The sequence below is a fragment of the Macaca mulatta genome, chromosome 18, assembly GCF_049350105.2.
Source record: "Macaca mulatta isolate MMU2019108-1 chromosome 18, T2T-MMU8v2.0, whole genome shotgun sequence".
NCBI classification, from domain to species: Eukaryota; Metazoa; Chordata; class Mammalia; order Primates; family Cercopithecidae; genus Macaca; species Macaca mulatta.
Window position 1 is genome coordinate 44,063,507 of NC_133423.1, and position 22,429 is coordinate 44,085,935.

A 22,429-nucleotide genomic window follows, 5' to 3' on the forward strand; every position below is an offset into this window, starting at 1 on the left:
CCATTGCCCACCCTCTCCCCTCACAGAGTCCTGCTACCCCTCAGGAGTTTGGGCAGCCCTGAAAGGGAGCCCTCCTAGTACGGCTGGGACTGGGACTGGGAAGGAGGTTGGACTGAGGGTGGGGCACTTTGGCTTTTGGACCTTGGAGCTAACAGCCCCAGCCAGAACCTACAGGCATGGCCTGGAGTAACAGGAGCCATCTGTGGTCCTGTGGGTGGTTTAAGTCTCCTTCCTTCCCTTTGTAAAAAATATTAGTAGCTATCATTTATTGAACATGCACTAGGTGCTAAATGCTCTGCATGAATTATCTCTTTGAAAGTACACAAGAACCCTATAAAGAAGGTGCTAGCATAACTATTGTAATCTCCATTTTAACAAGTGTGGAAACTGAGCCTTAGCAAGATTAATCAGGAATAACAGTTACACATTTTACCAGGTGTCTCCCTTACCCTCTTATGAGATGACTATATGATTAGTCTCTTTTAATTCATTATGGTGGTGAATTACACTGGCAGATTTTCCAATGTTAAGCCATTTTCTTCCAATTCCTTAGAAAAATTCAACTTGATAATGATATATATTTTAAAAATATTTGTGTTTGATTTATCAATTATTTATCCACCATTTTTGCATCTTTATTCATGAGTGAGATTGGCCTGTAATTTTCCTTCTTGAGACTTCACTGGCCTCAAGTCTTTATTCACCTTACAAAATGGGTTACCATTTTGGTCCCACCTCATGAATGACATGAATTCCCTTATAAAACTGGTCAGAGGGCTGGGCACCGTGGCTCACGCCTGTAATCCCAGCATTTAGGAGGCTGAGATTAAGTGGGACCATTTAAGTGGGACGAAAGCACTTAAAGCACCTATCCATATTGCTACATAGATATCAAATTCTTTTATTTTCACTGCTATATTGTATTTCATTGTGTGAGAATCCACATTGTATCTGTCTCGGATGGTAACTGCTATGATGACTAACATGCACCCTTCTAGGACTTTTCAGAGTGTAGAGTGCTAACCATTACACCATGGAGCCATCACCTTCTAGGACTCAGGCATGTACCTGGGTCCATACAAAGTTCCATGTCTATGTGTGGTTGTATGTGCCCTAGATTGTAAGATCCATGGGGGTAAAAATTATTTTTATCTTTTGACCCCTGTTGTATCCCCAGCACTTAAGCATACCCGGCACATAATAAATAATAAATATGTAATTGTGTATTTACATATATATTCATAATAAATAATAAATACATAATTGTGTATTTACATATATATTCATAATAAATACATAATTATGTAGTTACATATATTCAATATAGATTTATTATGTATACATATTATATGTACATAATATGTACATATATGAATATATATTATATATAAAATATATATTATATATACATATGTGTTACATATGTGTATATATAATATATACATACATGTGTATATATAATATATAATATATACAATACATATTAATATAATATGTAAATATATTTATATGTACATATATTACATATATGTATATATAATATACATATATTCATTCAATACATAATAAATATATATTGAATGAATATATGTAAATACACAATTATGTTTTGTGGCATTAAAAAATCATATAGTGTTTATTTTTGGTAGATGTTTGGTTTTCTTTGCTTAACCTAATTCCTTTCCATGTCAGTACATATAGATCTGCCTCATTATTTGTCATTGCTGCATAATATTCCACAGATCATCCAACCATTCTTTTGCTGATGGGCATTTAGATTGTGTCTACTTCTTTTGCTGTTACAACTCTGAGATTAATGTCCTTGAACTTGTCTCCTGGAGCATAAGTGTGAGAGACTAGATGTGAATAACATGCCTAAAAGTGAATTTGCTAAGTCTTAGAAAACATGCTATTATTATTCTTATTATTATTTAGTTTGATACTGCCCAGTTGCTCTCTAAAGATTTAAAAGGCTCATTTACTCTACTGGAAGGAGTGTGTGAGCAGCCCCATTTAGCCAATCAATGCCTGATCCTGTCTGGCGATGGGAAGTTGTTTTGCGTTGTGCATAGCCTTGCATTTCCCTGATTGGTCACTGAAGTTCAGTCAACAATTTTTACTTTTTGATTTCAGTAAATGTATATTCTTCTAGTTCTAAATATCTATTTTTGAAAGTACTTTATTAGGGTTTTTACAGGTATATAACAATATAATTGGTTTTTATATTGATCTTTGTCTTAGTCTATTCAGGCTGCTGCAACAAAGTACCATAAACTAGGTAGTTTGTAAACAACAAAAATGTATTTCTCACACTTCTGGAGGTTGGGAAGTTTAAGATCAAGGTACCAGCAGATTCTGTGTCTGGTGAGGGCTTTCTGGTTCAGAGACAGCTCCTTCTCACTTTGTCCTCACAGAGTGGAAGAAGCCACTAAACCCCCTCTGGCCTCTTTTATTTTTTAATTCGTATTTATTTATTTATTTAGAGACGGAGTTTGGCTCTTGCTGCCTAGGCTGGAGTGCAATGGTGTGATCTTGGCTCGCTGCAACCTCCGCCTCCCAGGTTCAAGCAATTCTCCTGCCTCAGCCTCCAGAGTAGCTGGGATTACAAGCGTCTGCCACCATGACCAGCTAATTTTTTTTTTTTTTTTTTTTTTTGTACTTTCAGTAAAGATGGGATTTCACCATGTTGGCCAGGCTGGTCTCAAACTCCCGACCTTAAGTGATCCACCTGGCTCAGCCTCCCAAAGTGCTGGGATTACAGGCATGAGCCACGGTGCCCAGCCCTCTGATCAGTTTTATAAGGGAATTCATCTCATTCATGAGGGTTGTGCCTTCATGACCTAATCACTTCCCAAAGGCCCCACCTTCTAACACAATTACCTTGGGGCCCAGGATTTCACCAGATGAATTGTGAAGGGACATAAACATTTAGTCCATTGTAATATTATAACTAGCAATCTTTGTATTCTTATAAATTCTAACACATTGCTATATATTCTTTTAGATCTATATAGATTATATCATATTCGAATAATGTCAGTTTCGTTTCTTCCTTTCCAATTTTTGTATTCTTTATTTCTTTTTGCCTTAATGTACTGGCTAAGGATATCCAGTACAGAGTAGAGTAGCAGAGATGGTGGACAGCCTTGTGCCATTCCTGATATTAAAGAGAATGCTTCCAGTGCATCACTGTTAAGTTTCATAGTAGCTGCAGTGGTAGATGGCCTTATCAGGTTAGGGAAGTTCCATTCAGTTCTTAGTTTGCTAGGAGCTTAATCAGGAATAACAGTTATATGTTTTATCAGGTGTCTCCCTTACCCTCTTATGAGATGACTATATGATTAGTCTCTTTTAATTCATTATGGTGGTGAATTACACTGGTAGATTTTCTAATGTTAAGCCATTTTTTTCCAATTCCTTAGAAAAATTCAACTTGATAATGATATATATTTTAAAAAATTTTTTGTGTTTGGTTTATCAATTATTTATCCGCCATTTTTGCATCTTTATTCATGAGTGAGATTGGCCTGTAATTTTCCTTCTTGAGACTTCACTGGCCTGAAGTCTTTATTCACCTTACAAAATGGGTTACCAAATAGTCTTTCATTTCTTATGCTCTAGGAAGATTATATATCAGATGAAATGGTTTACTCATTGCATGTGTGATAGAACTTTCCTGTGAAACCATTTGGGACTCTTGTTTTCACTGTGGAATGATTTTTAAATTACCGATTCAATGTATTTAATGATTGGAAGACTCTTCAGATTTTCTATTTGTCTTAGAGTTCACTTTTACATATTATATTCTTCCAGGAATTTGTCCATTTTATTTAAGTTTTCTAACAAATTGGCATAAAGTTAATAGAGCATATAAAAATATTTTGGCATGAAGTTTGATAGAAATTATTTTCATTTTCATTCAGTACTAAGTATTTTTAAACATCTGTTATGATTTTTGTCTCTGGTGTTTTTAATTTTACAAGTATAACTTGTTTCTCTTTGTTTTCTTAGTTACCATTTGATACTGATTTCAAATTTAATTACGCTAAGATCAGAGAACATGGACTGTTTTACCCTTTGAAGTTATCTGAAACTGCTCTCTATCTTCTGGTCAGTTTTTTTTTTTTTTTTTTTTTTTTCCTGCAACCTCTGCCTTCCGAGCTCAAGGAATCTCCTACCTCAGCCTCCTAAGTAGTTGGGACTACAGGTGTGCACCACCATGCCCGGCTAATTTTGTATTTTTTGTCGAGAGAGGGGTTTGCCATGTTGCCCAGGCTGGTCTCAAGCTCCTGAGCTCAAGTGATCCACCTGCCTTAGACTCCCAAAGTACTGGGATTACAGGCACGAGTCACCGTGCCTGGCCTCTTCTGGTCAGTTTTAAAACTTGTTCTATCTGTTCTCTAATTTGAGGTGCAAGGCTGGTATTAAACACACTAATTATTCAGAGCTCAAAGTTTAAAACATATATCCTTGCTTATTGTATCTGTTTGACAAGAGTTTCTAAATTTTCCACCCTAATACTGTGTTGGCCCATTTCTCTTTGTATTTTTATCAACTTTTTCTTAACATATTTTGAGGCTATTTTATTATGAATGTATTTAGAATTATTACTGTATTTTCCTGGTGAGTTAAGTATTTCGTCATTAAGTAGTAATCTGTCCATATTTTAGAAATACTTTCAATAATATCTTTATGAGTGGCCTGTCTCTCACTTTCAATTGAACTGATATTTTCTTTTACTCTCATTCTTAAAAGATTTTTCTGAGTTGTCAATTATTTCTATACTTTCAAAATATTTTCTGTCTTTATTACATTGTTCTACTTCTAGTTACTATGATGATTCCAGCTGACAAAGAACATACATACACACACACACACACACCCCTTCTCTGACAAAGATGACTAGGATAACAACAATTATACCCTGATAAAATGGTATTTTGAGGCTGGACTTCAAACCAAGAGAAGGATATTGTCAGCTGCCTGAAAAGAAGAGGGACTAAAAGTCTGAGCATAGTGGGAGCTTAGGCCAAAGGTCTCACATGTATGGAGACCTGAAAACATGAATGTAGGCTGAGGTTCTAAACCCCTTAAGAGGAAGGGAGCTCATGTATGGGTTTCCTGTGTTTGGGAAGCCAATGGAATTATTCTAGGAATCATGAAGGGCACTTTCTTGTATAAAATGAGAACCATAGGCACCCTAGTTATCAGCCCAGGGAATTCACAAGGAAGCGCCATCTTCCAAGGACCAGGAGCAACAAACAAACAAAAACAAAAATAGGCCGGGCGCGGTGGCTCAAGCCTGTAATCCCAGCACTTTGGGAGGCCGAGACGGGCGGATCATGAGGTCAGGAGATCGAGACCATCCTGGCTAACACAATGAAACCCCATCTCTACTAAAAAGTACAAAAAACTAGCCGGGCGAGTTGGCGGGCGCCTGTAGTCCCAGCTACTCGGAAGGCTGAGGCAGGAGAATGGCGGGAACCCGGGAGGCGGAGCTTGCAGTGAGCTGAGATCCGGCCTCTGCACTCCAGCCTGCGTGACAGAGCGAGACTCGGCCTCAAAAAAAAAAAAAAATAAATAAATAAATAAATAATAAAAAAATAAAAAAATAAAAAAATTGCCCATGAGAAAATGGAACCCCAAGCTGATGTCATAACCAAAACAGATAAAACTCTCCATTAAAGACTGAAACTTTGTTGAAAAAAAATGTTTTAGGGCACAAGATCCAGGTATATGCCATTTGTAAGAATCACATACATAATTTAATTATAGACAGAAAAAGATGAAAGCTAGCTTGGCGTGATGGCTCATGCCTGTAATCCCAGCACTTTGAGAGGATGAGGAAGGAAGATTGCTTGAGCCCAAGAGCTCAAGACTAGCCTGAGCAACATAGGGAGACCTCATCTCTACAAAAAAAATTACTAAATAAAATAAAGAAGAAAAAGATGAAAGCCAAGAGTTGGAAGAGAATATACTATACAGATACCAAAACAAAGCTGGTCTTGCAATACTAATTAACAATGTAGAATGTAAGGAGGAAAGTATAAATAAACAGGATCATTGCTTAGTGATAAAAGGTGCAGTGTGCTAGGACATATAATAATCATGAATCTTTATGTGCCTAACAACATAGCTTCAAAATAAGGGAAACAGAAATGGAAAGAATTGAAAGGCACAAAAGACAAATCCACAATTACTGTAAGAGATTTTAAACATACCTTTTGTAAACAGACAGGTCAAGGAGATACAAACTAGTAAGACTATAAAAGGTTCAAACAAGACAAGTAACAAGCATGAGCCAATGGATCTATATATTACCCTGCACCCTGCAAATGGAAACTACACCTTCTTCTGTGGCATACTTTTATAGAAACTAACCATGAACAAGACCATTAAGGAAATCTCAGCAAGTATCAAAGAAACAACATCATGCAGCCCACATTATCTACCATCATGCAACCAGAATTCAATGAGAAAAAGAACTTCCTCTGCCTGTATCCATTAGTCCAGTCTTATAAGATAAAGGCAGTCTTATCCATGCTGGACAAGAGCAAGGCTCAGGAGAGGGTGAGAGAACTATAAAACAGAAGGAGACTGGGGATGATGTTTCTGATGTTTTTTTCTTCTCTCTTTTTTTTTTTTTTGAGACTGAGTCTCATTCTGTCTCCTAGGCTGGAGTGCAATGGTAAGATCTTGGCTCACTGCAACCTCTGCCTCCTGGGTTCAAGCAATTCTTGTGCCTCAGCCTCCTGAATAGGTGGGATTACAGGCGTGTAACACTATATCCAGCTTTTTGTATTTTAAGTAGAGACACGGTTCTGCTGTGTTGGCCAGGTTGGTCTCGAACTCCTGTCCTCAAGTGATCCACCCACCTCAGCCTCCCAAAGTGCTGGGATTACAGGTATGAGCCACTACGCCCAACCGGATGATGTTTCTTAACAGAACTTGAGTGCATGTTATGTGCCCCTCCCTCTGTCCCTTCCTTTCCCTCTCTTTCTCAACAGGGTCTCACTCTGTTACTCAGGCTGGAGTACAGTGGCATGATCATGACTCACTGAAGCCTTGACCTCCTGGGCTCAAGTGATCCTTCCATCTCGGCCTCCCAAGTAGCTGGGATTACAGGCATGCACTACCGTTAGGCTAATTTTTATTTTTGTAGAGACAAGATCTATATTGCCCAAGCTGGTCTCGAACTCAGCAGTCCTCGTGCTTTGGCCTCCCAAAGTGCTGGGATTACAGGCATGGGCCGCTGCACCTAGTCCCCTTTTGTTCTTCCCTTTTTTTTTTTTTTTTTTTCCTGAGACAGAGTCTCTCTTTGTTGCCCAGGCTAGAGTGCAGTGGTGCAATCTTGGCTCATTGCAACCTCTGCCTCCCAGGTTCAAGTGATTCTCATGTCTCAGCCTCCTGAGTACCTGGGACTACAGGCGTGTACCACTATGCCTGGCTAATTTCTGTATTTTTAGTAGAGATGGGGTTTTGTCATGTTGCCCAGGCTGGTCTTGAACTCCTGACCTCAGGTAATCTGCCCGCCTTTGCCTCCCAAAGTTCTGGGATTACAAGCGTGAGCCACTGTGCCTGGCCCCCTTTTGTTCTTGGCATGAGTGATAACATGATCGTGATATTTATACATCTTCAGAGCATGCTCAGCTGAGTCTCCTTTGCAGCTGACTACATCAGAGTGAGGTAGGCAGGAGAAGTCTTATACTTATTTTACAGATGAAGGAACTGATGAATAGAGGAGCTCACCTGCCAAGGTGCTGAAAAAGTTTCACTGGTAGAACTGAGACTCAAATTCATGTATTTTGACCTCTCATTGGTTGCTTGTCCTATTGCATCAACAGTGGGAATAATTAACACTCAACTTCACGTCTGTCTAAATTATGGTTCTGAGAGGAGGCCCTAAGCCATGTCTATTACCACCCTCACTGCCTGGCAATGGAAGATTTTAGTACATGTTTGTTGAATGAATGCCAAGTTAAGTTTTTAATTTCTGCTTGGGTGTTTGCATTTATTTATTTCTTAATAACTCTTTTCTCATAGTAAAAGTGATGCCTGTTCATTGCAGGGAATTTTGAAAAAAACAAAGTAGAAAGAAGAAATTTAAATTTCACATAATCCTCTCATTAAACATTTTATAAAATGTATATAGTGGCTGCACATGTGCTCAACATTTAGGCTATTTCCAAATTTTCCCTGTTATAAATAATTCTGTGACAAGTACCACTGCACCCTCATTATTTCCTGAAGATAAATTTCTGGAACTGGAATTAGTAGGTCAAAGAATATGAAATTTTTTAAGGTTTTGATAAATATTGCCAAATTCCCTTTCTTAAAGCTTTACTAATTTGCATTTCCCAATGTAAGAAAGTATTAATTTCTCTGCACCCTCATCAGTTTTTTCCCTTTTCCCTTTTTAAACGTTTTATTGAAATATTAGCTACATAGAAAATATACACATCATAGGCGTATGGCTCAATGAATTTTCACACATTGAATATACTCATGAGCCTAGCATCTAGATCATGACATAGAAGATTCTCAGCACCCCATAAGCCACCCTCAGGCCCCATTTCAGGCATTGGCACGTTCCCAAGTCCTGACTTTTAACATCATAGCTCAATCTTGCCTGTGTTTGAACTTTATTGACTACATAAATCACATAGTATTATCCTTCAATGTCTGCCTTATTTTACTCAACTTTAGGTCTGGGAATTCTTTCATCTTGCTATGTGTCGTTGTAGTTTGTACATTCTCATATTTGTATTGCATTTTATTGTGTGACTATACCACAATGTCTACATCTTTTTGTAGGTGGGCATGTAGATAATTTCTAGGTTGGGACTATTAAAACCAATGCTGCCTCCTGGTAAATTATTGTAAACATTTGTGTTAGCTATATATACGTACAACTGAAATTGCCAGGTCATAACACTCAATATTTTTAATTAAAAAAAAATTACAGCCGGGCGCGATGGCTCACGCCTGTAATCCCAGCACTTTGGGAGGCTGAGGTGGGTAGATCACCTGAGGTCAGGAGTTCGAGACCAGCCTGGCCAACATGGCAAAACCCCGTCTCTATTAAAAATACAAAAATTAGCTGAGTGTGGTGGTGGGCACCTGTAGTTCCAGCTACTCAGGAGGCTGAGCCAGGAGAATGGCTTGAACCGGAAGGTGGAGGTTGCAGTGAGTGACGATCATGCCACTGCACTCCAGCCTGGGTGACAGAGCAAGACTCTGTCTCAAAAAAAAAAAAAAAAAAGGACAAGCTGGTGCTTAAATCACGGAATAAATAGCTAATGAGGATTTTGGACCAGTTGGCTACTGAGTGTTAGTTGGAACCTGAGGCCTTTCCCTAGATTTCTCAAGTCATGCCTTGTTGGGGACTCTGGCTCCATAGGTGTGTAACCATGAGAATATATAGACTCTTGTGTCTAGGATTTATGTGTAGAAATGGAGATATTCTCAAATATATATGTAAATGTGGTCAGAGTTGGGGGTGGGGCTAGTCACAGGCTTGTGCAGATGACTGTGAGCAGGGATTAGGGGGTTCCTCTGTGGGCACCTTTTGTTCTGGGTGTGTTGATATGGGTTGGGGCAGATTGTGTAGGGCTTGAGAAGCCAGGCCAGGATGTTGGGGAGTTTATTCTGTTAGTGGTGGATTGTCATTGAAGGCTTTTTTGCAGGTTAGTGCCTTGGGGAAGCAAGTTTTTAGAAACACCAATGGGAATGTAGCCCAAATCCAACGAATGCTGGATGCAGTGGCCCTGACATAGGAACTTGGAAGTCGAGGGAGGGGCCGAGGAGTGCCCTCAGTTATGGGTGAAGCCTCAGGAGTCGGTGAAACCCTCATGCCGCAGTGTGCTGCCACTTTCTGCAGCCTCCATGGTGCCTTTCCTGCCCACCCCTCCTTCTGTGACAAACTGGCTCCACACAGCGCTCTCCAATACATGCTCCTTGGCTGTGCTTCTGCCTACAGCACTGACCACACCATATTCTAGTTGTGGAGTGAGTTCCTTGGGGCAAGAACCACATGTGTCTTATTTACCATCCTGTCTCCAGCACCTAGCACAGTGCCTGGCACATAGTAGATGCTCAATAAAAGTTTGTGGAATAATGAATATTATTTTGCATCATACCTATTTCCTCTCCCTGCCAACCCCGTTTGAATGACTCCCATCTGCTCATCTTGGCTCTTACCCACTGCCTTGTGATTCCTTCATCCCCTTTCTTCAAGGCTCTTAAATCCTGCATACAGGTGAAGATGTCAAGGCAAACTCAGTGCAGAGGCAGGTTCAGTGCTTCCCCTGCTCTCTGCTTCTGTGAATGTGGGGCTGGTGTGTAGCCTGGACAGCCCGGGGCTCAAGAAGCCTGCTTTGGGCAGCTCCCACAAGTGAGGCTTCAGTGGGGAAGCTGCCTGAGGCTCAAGACTGGAGGTGCCTTCATTTTAGTATCAGCCAAGTGCAGGCCATTTTGGGGAGGCTGTCCCTTGTCTGACTCCTACCCTGCAAAAGGCAGGCAGTGCTAATATCAGAAGACGGAACCACCACACCAGGCCCCGTGCAGTCCTTTGTGTTCATTTTGTTTGGGTGGTTATTTCCCCACTGGAGTTTGGACATGATTCATAGTAATAAAGGCTACCACATCTTGCTGGATCTACCTGAAGCCAAATGTGAGGGGACGCCAGCCCTGCCTGAAGCTTTGTGTGGAATAAGCCTGTCCTCTTTTGCCTCCCCCCTCCCTTTTTTTTTTTTTGCCAGGTTGACCATGAAATGACTGCAGGGAGACAGGGAGCCTGGAGCATCCAGGCAGGTAGATCTGCCAGCCTGTCACTTCAGACTGGAGAGAGACCAAGGCCTGTAAGTACTGGATGTACTGGATTTCCTTCCAGGGCATTCTGTTTTAACAGTGGAGCAGGAGCAGCTTTCTCATGGAATAGTCAGGGGTCTGTGTTCTGAGGAGCGGGGGTGCCAGGGGGACCATCTCCATGGTGCTGCCCTCTGGTTCCTGGGGTGGGCTGGTTCCATGGACTTTTTCCTTCTAAGTGTGTGTGACACAGGTGTGACAGTGTGCCCAGCATACCAATTCCCCTGCCAGGCATGTTTAAGGGCTTTGTCAGTCTCAAATCAATTTTTACTGTCTCCAGCAAGATTCTCCAATTGATGAATTAAAAAATAACAAGAAAGCAAAACAACACAGAAAAATCCAAAAACAAAATCAAAACACAAACCCATTGCAGCCCCTGAGGGGACAGCCTGTGAGAAGCTGGTTGACAGCAGAGAGCAGGCAGGCAGTGTTTCAGTTGTTTATTGCCACATAGCAAACCAGCCCTAAATATAGTGGCTTAAAGCAACTATTTGCTCATGATCATATGGGTCAGAATTTGGGGAGGATGATTGGGCATGGTGGCTGACACCTGTAATCCCAGCACTTTGGGAGGCTGAGGCAGGCGGATCATGAGGTCAGGAGTTTGAGACCAGCCTGGCCAACATGGTGAAACCCTGTCTCTACTAAAAATACAAAAATTAGCTGGGCATGGTGGTGGGTGCCTGTAATCCCAGCTACTCAGGAGGCTGGAGAATCATTTGAACCTGGGAGGCAGAGGTTGCAGTGAGCCAAGATCGCACCATTGCATTCCAGCCTGGGTGACAGGGCAAGACTCTGTTTCAAAAAAAAAAAAAAAGAATTTGGGGAGGATTCTGTGGAGACAGCGTTTCTCTCTTCCACTTGGGTTACTCAACTGGGGATAGAGGATCCAAGATGGCGCCACTCCTATGTCTGGGGCCTTGGAGCTGCTCTTGGCTGGGAACCTCAGTCATTCTGAACATGGCCTAGTCCTCTCTCCGTGGCCTCTCATTCTCTGGGGCCTCTTTCTCCTGCGGCTTCTCTCTGTAGCAGAACAACCTAATTTCTTTGCATGTGGCAGAAACCTGCCTCTGCAAAGTAGAAGCTGCAAGATCATGTCAAGCCCAGAAGGTCCCTGGTGCCACATTCTATTGGTCAGAACAAACCTCATGGCCAGTCCAGATTCAGGGGGAGGGAAACACAGCCCACCTCTTGATAGGTGATTGTTGTGGCCGTCTTTGGAAACAGTCTATCACAGGAAATAATGCATCACCTCCATTGCTGATTTTCCTCTCACCATTGTCACCTCTAAGCCTGTCCCTCTTTACCTTACCCTACTCCCACTGCAAACCCTCCCCCTTGCATCATGAAAGAGAGGGGCTGTTACCTGGCACAAAGGAAGGAGGTCAATTAAAAAAAAAAAAGCTCATGTGGTATTTTTGTGGCTATAGATGATGAATCCTAGAACTCTGTTGTTCCTTATAAACCTGCTATGTTTGTCTACAAATTTAACACTTGAGAGAATGCTTTGTGATTTCTGTTGCGGGAGCCTCCAGCGTGACTGTGAAGCCGGCTGAACCCAAGTGCCTGTTTCCCACATTTTGGTGTGTCCTCACCAGCCGGGGTTGCCCTTCATGATGCAGCCATAAAATGTGCACCTCACACATGGTTAAGCAGCTTATTAGTTGTTCTAGCCTTCCTTAGAATAGACGTGAAGTTTAAATTGTCAAACTCTAAGTGAAATAGCTATTTATTTTGCACTTTTATTTGGGACAGAAAATCTTGGCGTAAGCTTAGGAACACACCTGCAGCCCAGTTACAGCTATTTACAGAGCTGGAAAACAAGAAAATGAGAACAGGAATGAAGAGGGTTGTTTTTCATGAGGTACAGGAAGAAATTTTACAATAGGAGATCCTGGAGGCCACCTCAGGTTGTAAATAAAATCTGAGGCCTTTTTACTGTCTCAAAATCTTTTACCCCATTGCGGTTGCTGCTGTCTTTGTCATCTGCCCTGTCCTCCTCCAGCTCCTCAAATCCCATCAGCATTTCTCCCCTCCTCCCTCTGTATCCTGAGTCCATTTCCAGGATCCCATGCCTCTGATGTTTCCAAAAGCAAATTTCCAAAATCAAATTTGCCTTTGGGAAGAAAACAAGTCTGTAGTTGATTGGTTCCTGTTGCTTAATGCCCTCACTGTAATGCTGGTTAGCAGATGATTGGAGTTTAAAGAGCTTCTGTTTTTCATTGGTTTTAAATGGGATATCATTAAGAGCTGAGAGAAGAAAGATGAGGCTCACCAAGGTGTACTTCAGAACTGCTCTGTGCCATTTACGCTCTTCCTGGAAGCTGATGTGAAGCAGCGGTTTCAGGTCCCTTAATGCTACACAAATACAAGTGCAGGGAAAAGTATCAAATGCACATTGTTTCTCTTTGCATACTTAAATTAGTGTGGATTGAGGGTCAGGAGACCTGAGTATGGTAATCCAGCTCCGCCAAAAGTGAACCCTGTGATTTAGGGCAAGTCGCTCTCTGGGCTGTGGCATCTGCATCTCTCAGTTGGGGATTTGGACTCAATTCAGTCTATCAGACTCTGGGCCGGGCACTGTACTGGGCACTGGGATTAAAGACTGAGCTAGGCTGTGTCCTGCCCACAAGGAACTCAGTGTAACAAATGATCTCTGAGGTTCTATGATAATTGAAATTCCCTGACACATGCATGTCCCAATCCTAGGCATAGGAACGCAGCAGCACTGGCTCCTGCAGAGGGAAAAACCACTTCGATGATAGTCTGCTGCCTTCTAGTAAACCATAGGTAGACGAAGAATCTGGGGCCAGTCATTAGCAGGCATATATGTTTTCTTAAGGTTTATTTAGGCAAGCAATCTGCCAGTTCAGCTAAGCTGAGTTTGGTATCTATTAAGTAATTCATCAATTAATTTTCCATTGCTAATGATCAGACCTTTCTTTTAATTAAGTTGTTGTTTTGCTCACTTGTGACTCTTTTCCAGTAATAAGTACTACATATAATTAGCAAAAATAACTTTGGCTTCAAGTTGGAGATGACAAGGCCCCCAGAGTAAGTCCCTATGAAAGGAAAGGCCAGTGATTAGCAGCTTGTGATATAGCGGGAGGGAGGAGGAGTATCAAGGACACCTCAGCCAGGCCAAGAGCAGGTGCTCATTGACTTAGCAGACACCCCTAACATGAGAGCCAGGGCCCTGGCCTGCAGATCAGCCTCCTGCCCTTTGCCTTTTTATCAAAGGTTCAATGATTGTGGGAGAGGGATGGTGGCCTGGACCATACGCTGATAGGAGAATGGAGACAGGTGATGGAACTGAGATGTATTTTACAGCCAGACTCAGCAGAATTTAGTTCTAACAGAACAGAGTGGATGGAGGCTGGAGAGGAAGGGGATGAGTCAGGTGTGCCTCCCACATGTTTCTGGATTGAGCTCCTGTGTGGATCAACGCAGCATTTCTGAAAGTAGGGGAGACTGGGAGGAGTGACTTTGGGAGAAATACAAACAGCTTAGCTTTGGCAGTGCTGAGTTTGAGACACCTGCTGAGTCATCCTGGTAGAGATGGCGGAAACCAGCAGCTGAGTGCCACTCTTCTAAGACAGGTTAGGGTGGACATAGTGCTTTTGTGAACTTTTGACCCTAACTTGCTGTCATAATACTATCCCTATTAAAACAAAACAAAATAAAAACAAGATTTAAGTTCAAAACATCTGACTTAACAAATAAACCATGCAGCACAACTGTTTGTAAGATGGGAAGCAACTATATATGTTTATACTGAAGACCTACCTGGTACGGAGAGGCAGTCTGGAGTAGCAGAAAATGCATGAGATTAAGAGTCCTAAAAGACTAGTGCTTGGCCCAATTTCATCACTAATAATCTTGTGTAACTAGAGGAAAAAGCATCTGATACTTTGCTTACCTCCTTTACACATGTATCATGAAAAAGATGGGTAGAGTGTTATGGAAATTATACATGCTATGAAGTTTACAAAAATTATTTTATTCGCATTGCAATGTGAGTTTCTCAGTGGGAAGGCAGTAAGAAAGGGGTAGGGTCTTTCCCTTGTGATAGTTTCCATGTTCCCTTTTGTTAGCAAAATAACACCTGCTTACTGGTTTTTTAAAAAAGGAAAATATGGAAAAAATTAAAAATCACTCATTTTCACTACTCTGAGAAAACCACTTAATATTTTGGCATATCTCTTGTGGGCAATATTTTTGTGGAAGTTTAAAAATTAGAGATTCTTTCAAACATGTAGAAGTGTACAGAGAAATTATGTATGTAACTATTATCCATATACCATGAGTCATAATTAATCAATCTTAATGTTTCTGCCTTATTTTATTCTTATGCTTTCCTTTTTTAGAATTGAAAGTAGACACCATTGACTCTTCCTCCACCCTTCCTCTTCCCTTTCAATTATCTTCCCTTTCTTCTAAAATATAATAACTATTATGTAGTTTTTACTAATCTGAATGAAAAATTATATTTCATTGTTGTTTTAAACTTCATTGAGGTAACTAATTTTTTTTCATTTTTGTATACATTTATTAATCTACTGTTTCCCTACTGATTTATAATGCCAGATTTTCCATATACCAAGTTTATGTTTATCTAGGAGTTTCTCTCTAGGACTGCTATTTTTTTTTTTTTTGCTTAATTATCTGTCTCTATGATAATAACATATAAGTCTTACTGAGTTTTCTAATAAATCTTGATCTATAATAGAGCAAATCTCTCCAGCATTTTTTTTTTCAGAATGATCTTAGCAATTCTTGGCCCTTTATACTTCCATATGAGCTTTATGATCAGTGTCAAGTACTTGACAAAAAACCTTGATGGAAATTTTTAAAAATTGAGATACAATTTACATACCATAAATTTCACACTTTTAAAGTGTACAATTCAGTGATTTTTAATATATTCACACAGTTCTGCAACCAGTAATACTAGTTCCAGAACATTTTCGTCGTCTCCAAAAGAAAACCTACACCCATTAACAGTCAGTTCCCATTCCCTGTGCTTCCCAGCCCCTGGAAACCATTAATCTGCTTTTGTTTCCATGGATTTGTCTGTCCTCTATGTTTCATATAAATAGAATCATACAATATGTAGCCTTTTGTGTCTGGCTTATTTCACTTAGCATAATGTTTTCAAGACTCATCCATGTCCTAGCATAAATTAGTACCTCATTCATTTTTTATGGCTAAATGACATTCCATTGTTTGGATATACCGTATTTTGTTTATCTATCTGTTGATGGACATTTGGATGTTTCCACTTTTTGGTTATTATCAAGAATGCTGCTATGAACATGTGTGTGCAAGTTTGTGTGAGAGCAGATGTTCTCATTCTCTTGGGTCTATACCTAGGAGTGAAATTGCTAGGTCTTTTGGAAAATGTACGTTTAAACTTCGAGAAACTCTTGATTCTTTCCCAAAGTGACTGCACCATTTTGCATTCTAGTAAATGTGAAGTGATAACCTGCATGCATTTTTATTGAAACTGAATTGGCTTCCAGATTGGTTTTGGGAGATTAGCCCCTCAGTATTGAGTCTTCTCTCCATCTGGAATACGTCTTTCCCCTTGATCAGATCTTTTATTCCCTTCCTGTCATCTTGCTGGATTCCTTTATTATTTTAGCTTTAGGTGTGTTCTCGGGTTCTAAAGAAGCAGATAAATAGAACCAACAGAATATACATACATATATGGAAAGAGATTTGTTATGAGGGATTGCCTTATGTTATTATGGAGGCTAAGAATCCCATATTCTGTCATCTGCAAACTAGAGGCCCAGGAAAGCTAGTGGTGTAGTCCCAGTTCAAGCTTGAAGGCCGGAGAACCAGGGGAGCGAAGGGTGTAAGTCTCAGAGGCCAAAAGCCAAAGAACCAGGAGCTCCAGTGTCTAAGAACAGGAGAAGATATATGTCCTAGCTCAAGCAGAGAACAAATTCACCCTTCCTGCACCCTTTTGTCCTACTTTGGCCATCAAAGCATTGGATAATGCCGACCCACATTAGTGAGGGTGATCTTCTTTACTCAGTCTACTGATTCAAATGCTAATCTCTTCTGGAATCATCCTTACAGACACCCTCAACACACCCAGAAGTAATATTTTACCAGCTATCTGGGCATCACTGAGCCCAGTCAAGTTGACACATAATTAAATTAACCATCACAAGGTGCATCATGAACAATGATATCATTTGCAACTAATGAGAATGTTGTTTCTTTCTTTCCAATCATTATACTTTGTTTATATTTTTATATTGTCTTATTGCATTGGATAGGACTTTGAATTCAGTCATGAATAGTTTAGGTGATAGTGACATAATTTAGGGTCCTGTATTGAATGAAAATACATCTAAATTTTCATTATTACATTTGATGTTTGTCATTAGTTTTTAATAAATATGTTCATCAAATTAAAGTTATTTTCTATTCGTAGTTTACCAAGTTATCGTGATTGAGTATGGAATTTTGTCAAATGCTTTTTCTTCAGCATTTACTAAGCTGATCATATTTATTTGTTCTTCTTAATCTGATAATGTGACACATTATATTAATACATTTTCTGATAAAGAACATTTTATATTTTTAGTATAAATGGAAAATTATAGCTGATAAATTGTATCAAATATGTATTTGATACATATATCAAATTTATTTGATACATATTTTAAATAAATATATTTTATATTATAATATAAATATAATTCTATAATATATTCAATAGAAATATATATAAATATTACATACTATATATAAAATTATATATAATATAAATATTATAAATAAATATTTATTTGATATACGTATCATATACATACTATTTATTGATATATGTATCAAATAAATATGTATTTGATATATGTATAAGTGACAAATTGTAGTTGATCATGATGTAATTTTGATGCATTGCCAAATTTCATTTGAGACTTTTAAAAATAGGATTTTTGCCTCTGTTGTCATAAGTGAGCCTAGTCAACAACTTTCTTTTTTTTTTTTTTTTTTTTTTTTTTTTGAGACGGAGTCTCGCTCTGTCGCCCAGGCTGGAGTGCACTGGCCGGATCTCAGCTCACTGCAAGCTCCGCCTCCCGGGTTCACGCCATTCTCCTGCCTCAGCCTCCCAAGTAGCTGGGACTACAGGCGCCCGCCACCTCGCCCGGCTAGTTTTTTGTATTTTTTAGTAGAGACGGGGTTTCACCGTGTTAGCCAGGATAGTCTCGATCTCCTGACCTCGTGATCCACCCGTCTCGGCCTCCCAAAGTGCTGGGATTACAGGCTTGAGCCACCGCACCCGGCCAACAACTTTCTTTAATTGTACTCTCTGTGTAACATTATTAAGGTTATACTAATCTCATGAAATTATTTTTCCAGTTTTCCTTTTTATTCTATTCTCTGAAACAGTTTGCTTTGGGTAGAGATTAACCACTCCATACAGTTTTGGCAAAACTTGCATATGAAGCCTTCTTGGTCTAGTGCCTTTGAGGAGGGAGGTACAGATTTTTATCGGCTTGGTTTTGTTTGTGGTTACTAATGTATGCAGGTTTTTATTTCTTCTTGAGAAAGTTATGATCATTTATACATACATATGTGGTTTTAAAGAAAATTGTGTTTTTCTGTCTTGGTTCATAGTTTCTCTTTTGATTTAAGAAATATCTACTGTTTTGTCATGAAATTCCCATTTAAATCCTATTGCTATTTTTTTTTTTTTGGGTCCCATATTACTTTTCCTTTTGTGCAATCTTGCTACAGATTTGTGTTCTAAAGAACTAGGTTTAGGGCCGGGCGTGCCTGTAATCACAGCACTTTGGGAGGCTAAGGTGGGCGGATCACAAGGTCAAGAGATCAAGACCATCCTGGCCGACATGCTGAAACCCCACCTCTACTAAAAATACAAAAATTGGTGTGGTGGTGCACGCCTTTAGTCCCAGCTACTTGGGAGGCTGAGGCAGGAGAATCGCTTGAACCGGGGAGGCAGAGGTTGCAGTGAGCTAAGATTGCGCCATTGTACTCCAGCCTTGCAACAGAGTGAGACTCCATCTCAAAGAAAAAAAAAAAAAGAAAGAAAAAGACTAGGTTTAGGTTGTGGTAATTGGTTTCCTCTTTCATTGATGTATACTTCATATTTAGTATCTTATCTCTTCTACTTTCTTTGTGTTTATTGTTGTTTTACTAACTCCTTGAGGTGAACATTAAACTGATTTATATTTATTCCTTCTCTCTCTCTCCCTTGTCTGACACTAATAGTGTTACATCTGTTATCTTGCCATTATTATTTGTCTGGAATGTCTTTTTCCATTACTTTGTTTTCAACCTCTTTAGATTATTCTGTTTTTTATGTTTTTATTATTATGTTTTTTATGTCTTTGTAACAACACTTAGCTGGCTTTTCTTCCCTTTTATTTAATCTGAGAATTTGTCATTCAATAGGTTATTTTAATCCTGTTCTGGACCAAGCTAATGAACCTCCAGTGTGGACTAGAGACCTCTAAGAAAGTGGTTCAGAAGGAGATCACCAAGGAATAAAACATTGTTGGAACCATTTGCCCATCAAAGTGACTTCTACCTTTGAGCTGTGGGCTTCTTCCCTCAGCTCCCAGCAGTCTCCTGAAAATCTTTAAATGTGGACCCAAGTGTCCCTATAATCTCAGGTATTCTTGTAATTTGAGAGTTTAACATTCCTTACAGTGGTAGATTTCACTTTGAGCATGGTGCTTTCGTCTGCCTATGCTATATCAGCACATGAGGGAGAGAAGCTCCTGATGCTGAACTTTCTAAACAGGGGCTTTTTCTTCTCCACCACTTCATCCCCAGCTTCCAGTATGGTGCCTGATTATATGTGCTATGGTCTGACTGTTGATGTCCCCCACAAAATCATGTGTTGAAGCCTAACCTCCAAGGTGATAGTATTAGGAGGTGTGGCTTTTGGACGGTTATTACGTCATGAGGGTAGAACCCTTAGGAATGCGATTAGTGCTCATATATCAAAGGCCTGAGGGAGCCTGGTCCCTCCTTCAGTGATGTGAGGACACAGTGAGAAGGCACTATCTTTGAAACAGAGCAGGCCGGGCATGGCGGCTCACACGTGTAATCCCAGCACTTTGGGAGGCTGAGATGGGTGGATCGCTTGAGGTCAGTAGTTTGAGACCAGCCTGGCCAACAAGACAAAACCCTGCCAATACTAAAAAAAACAAAAAAAGTTAGCTGGGGGTGGTGACACATGCCTGTGGTCCCAGCTACTCGGGAGGCTGAGGCATGAGAATCACTTGAACCTGGGAGGCAGAGGTTGCAGTGAGCCAAGATTGTACCACTGCACTCCAACCTGGGTGGCAGAGCAAGACCCTGTCTCAAAAAAAAAAAAAAGAAAAAAAAAGAAACAGAGCAGGCCCTTGCTAGGCACCAAGTCTGCTGGTGGCTTGATCTTGGACTTTCCAGCTACTAGAACTGTGAGCAATAAATTTCAGTTGCTTACAAATTACCCAGTCTAAGATATTTTGTTATCACATCACAATGGACGAGTACAATATGCATATGTATATAGATGCATAGATATATAGCTACATCTGTTATTTTATCTACACCCACATTTACATGTATATGTCTTGACAAGGATGCTTTCCTTGACAAACTTTAGTCAGGCTCCTCCAAGCTGTCTTCTAGCCTAGCCCTTGACCTTGGCCAGCTGAGCCCAGATTTAGAAAAGAATCCTGGTAAGCCAGTTTATTGAGAATCCCCCCAACCCTTGATATCTGATTACCCTTGATATCTAATCAACTTCCTCATCCCTCACCCTTGATATCTAAGCCTTCAGCTTGCCTTAAGCAAGAATCCTGTTAAGCCAGTTTAGCAAGAATACCCTGCCCTTGATGTCTAATCAAGTTCTTCTTAGTTATTTCCACCCACTGGCCCCTCACTTTGCTCCTTGGCTGTAAATCCCCAGCTGTCTCTGCTGTATTCAAAGTGGAGCTCAGTCCTGTGCTGAGGTCTCTCTCTCCCCTAATATGACAGCTTGAATAAAATTTGTCTTGCCATTTTAAACAAGTGTCTCATGCAAAATTTTCTTTCATAGTCTTCTATGTCTATATAGTGAATAAATTAATAAATGAATGACATGGGGCTGGAGAAGTGCTTGTAATTGTGAAAAGTGTCCTGTTGTACTTTGAAACTCAATGCTTAAACAAGTGTATGGCTTGCTGTTCCCAAAGATTTCGCCTCAAACTTGTTCTCATTTGCCTATGGAAAGTATCCTTGCTAAATATTGTGCCCAGTTGCTGAAATGGCTGATATATCTTGAATGCTGGCCTATGGAGAGTGCTTGCAATTCACATCTGTGAGATAGAGACATTTAGAAGCTAGAAATCTAAAAGGCCTTTTGTCTTAGTCCATTTGGGCTGCTATCACAGAATACCATAAACTGGGTGACTTACCAACAAAAGACATTCATTTCTCACAGTTCTAGAGGCTGGGAAGTCCAAGATCAAGGTGCCAGTAGATTTGGTGTCTGGTGAGGGGCTGCATCCTGGCTTACAAACAGCTGTTTTTTGCTGTTTTCACGTGGTGTAAGGGTCGAGGGAGTTCTCCAGGGGTCTCTTTTATGAAAGTTCTAATCCCATTCAGGAGGGCTCCACCCTCATGACCTAATCACCTCCCAAAGGCTCCACCACCTTCTAACACCATCTCCTTGGGAGTTAGGATATCAACCTGTGCGTCTGATAGAGACACACACTGATGTGTCTTTCAACCTGCAAACCAGAACGTGATGTGCTCAGAGGAGCCCTTGGGGAGAAGCCATGGTGAGTAAGAGTGGGAAGGAGAATTTGGGTTTCCTTTATTCCTCTGGCCTTGGTTACCATATTGACAACAATGAAGACCCAGTCGTGAAAAGACTTTGCTTCCAGACTAAAATGCATTTCACTTTGTACAAACTCCAGCTGAGAGTGTGGTACCAGGCTACTCTTTATCCCTGCCAATCAGTTTTAGTTGAATAGAACTGTTGGGGGGCCTTGCTGTCAAGCAGTGAGCACATGCCTTATCTGGTGCTGGAGGAATTGTTGCCAGGGATCGGTCAGTGTTGACGATGGAAAGGCCTGGACAAGAAACGGAAAAGAAAACTCTTCCTGTCATGTAGTTTCTGTGGTGCTGAGGGGGTATCTGATGAACAGTGGAGGAGGCTGGGCTAGAAGAAGATGACCTTGTGCTTTGATCTAACTTGACCTACAGCAGAAGCTAATCATGAGTCAAAGAGGCAGGTACCAGGGTGTTCACTGCAGCCATATTTGCAGCAGTGAAAATGGAAAACAAACATCAAATGACCTCAGTGTCTATTAGTAGAGGAATGGTTGAGCTATAGAGTGCTATGTAATCCTTTAAAAGAATGGGGTGGAGCCTATTAGGATGTATGTCCCATTGAAGACCCAATGTCCTTTTTTCATAACACATATCATATAATACTCCTTTTACTAGCCTGAAATGAGACTCATAAATACATGTAAACCTACCTACACATAAAACTAAAAAAAAAATCCATTCTATGTAGCTACCTGTAACATTAAACAGA

General features: G+C 40.3%; 1 protein-coding gene across 6 annotated transcripts in view; it reads left to right on the forward strand.

The window, feature by feature from the left end:
* Positions 1-22,429, forward strand: part of ZBTB7C (zinc finger and BTB domain containing 7C) — a 384,618-nt gene that overhangs the window by 121,212 nt on the left and 240,977 nt on the right. The gene's annotated exons all lie outside the window — the stretch shown is intronic.